Source organism: Centruroides sculpturatus, unplaced genomic scaffold (genome assembly GCF_000671375.1).
Source record: "Centruroides sculpturatus isolate CEXI.00-Female unplaced genomic scaffold, Cexi_2.0 scaffold3405, whole genome shotgun sequence".
Lineage (NCBI taxonomy): Eukaryota > Metazoa > Arthropoda > Arachnida > Scorpiones > Buthidae > Centruroides > Centruroides sculpturatus.
The window spans coordinates 781-2,943 of NW_019387979.1; the positions used below are offsets into that span (position 1 = coordinate 781).

At 29.9% G+C, this 2,163-nt stretch overlaps 1 long non-coding RNA gene across 1 annotated transcript in view; it reads right to left on the reverse strand.

The window, feature by feature from the left end:
- Positions 1-294: 294 nt before the first annotated feature.
- LOC111616727 overlaps positions 295-2,163 on the reverse strand; it is a 6,102-nt gene continuing 4,233 nt past the window's right edge. The window contains exon 2 of the long non-coding RNA XR_002755305.1: positions 295-461. This is a non-coding gene — a long non-coding RNA (uncharacterized LOC111616727). The remainder of the gene's footprint in view (positions 462-2,163) is intronic.

Below are 2,163 nucleotides of genomic sequence, written 5' to 3' on the forward strand. Positions count from 1 at the left end.
CTGTTTTTCTTTTTCCATTTCTTTCATTTGTAATCTTTCTTTTACTTTTTTCTCTTTTTCTTTATCTTTTTCTTGAAAATATTGAATACTGTAATTTATATGATTGCTACTATTTTTTACATCTAAGGATTCATTCATTTTCAATTTATGTTGTTGGTATTTCCTTACTTTTTCACAATTTCTTTCCTATAAAATAATTTGAATAATAATTCTATAATCAACTTTAGATCAATTTCTTGTTCCTTACGGAAAGAGTTTGTTTGTTAAATCTCAACATAATTAAATAAAATTCACCATTTTTATATACTATCTCCTCATGTCTTTTTTCTCTGTTAGAGGCCGTTACATAAAAATAATTATAATTCTGATGAATTTTTGAATATGTTCTTACTCATTTTACTTCTTTCATGACTTGCAGCTATGTGTATTTCACTTTTCATCATCAGATGCACTTAGATTTTCTGAAATGTATGATGAGAAAACAGGAAAAATAGTAAGAGTATCATTAAAGTACCCAAGATTACATAAAGATGATGTTACTACTATTTTTCCCAACTGTACATTGTTTTTATCAATTGCCTCTAATAAAAGAAAATTTTCAGATAAGAAAAAAACTTTCACAGAAGTTTGTTCTTCTGTGAAAGTTTTTTCTTAGAAAACGTATTAAGCTTGAGCATTAATGAAAAAGATTACGACTGTAGAATGTCTTAACAATTTAAAAGAACTTCCTTCTAAATTATGTAATATTTAGATTCTGTCTGGATGGGGTTCATCTTGAAGCCCATGCAAACAAAAATTCTGTTAGGGTTAAGGTCTTTTATTATTAACTCTAGTCTCAGTTTTTCAAAAGTAAATCAGGGTGTCATACCATACCGATACAATACAGGGTGTCATACCATACCAATACAATACATACAAGCAATTGTCTTCAAAAAAACTCTATTGAAGTTATTTACACAGATCACAAAGCAGTTGCAAACTTTACAGACTGCACAGAGAAAGAGAAAAAACACAACTATAAAAAATGGGATGAGATCTTGCACTCTTCTCACGAGCGCTATTGTTGGGGAGTTGTTATAAACAGAGGTCTAACACATTCCACCATTGATGATGATGTTCTCCTGAATCTGATATATGGTAAGTCATGGCTGACCACCAGAGATTTCACAATTAGCACAACGTAAACATTCCCATACACTCCAAAATTTACAAAGTCCAATATCACTACAACAATGTGCTAACACAGAGAAAAGATGACAGAGAAGCTGGCCAGTCTGGGCTGGGAGGTTCTGCTTTAGCTACCTTACAGTTCAGACTTGAAGACAACTGACTACCATCTACTTCATGCCCTGCCAGGGGCGTGCCATGACATTTGATGATAGGGAAGCTGTGTTTTTGTAACAAGCCGACTTTCAGGGGCAGTCAGTCAATGATGGTCTATGGTCCATTCGTATTCGTTTGTTTGATAAGCCAGTAAAAATCGTAGACTTCTCTAAATGTATTTTTAATTAATAGATTATCTAACGCACTTAATAAATAAGCAAGTTCAATATAATTAACTCTGTTGTATTAGATTTAATAGATTCTCTACGCCCTCTAAATGCCAATTCTCGCTTCAATGACATCTACTAATTAAATTATAATATATCTATTAGCCGTAACTATTTTGTTATAATTTTCAATATTTATTTTATATTGTGTACTAATGTTAAATTCTATTCTATTTTGATTTCAAAATTGCTTCAATTTTACGAAAGATTCGATGCGAGATTTAGGATTTTCATGTCTTTTGCCAGCTTTACTAAAATTATTTAAATCGTCAAAGCCAATCTCATTCCACACACTAATTTTATTTGAAAATAGTAGGCAAGGCCAACAAAACAATTTTTGTATTTTTATGCATCCACTGAGCCATTTTATATCTTCATAAATTTTATCGTGAAAATGTCGAACAAATTTTTTTGTTGACATATTTATATTTAATTTAGGCATTGGTCTTTCTCTTTTAATAATGTTTTCTTTTTCATTATAAGGTCTCAAGCCAAAACTTTTTGAAATAAATTTTCAATATCACAATTACATTCTAAATTGCTAGCTATAATATAAGGGCTAAAATTAAAAATAAAATTATAAAAACTTACTTGTTAAAATAAAATGTGTGAT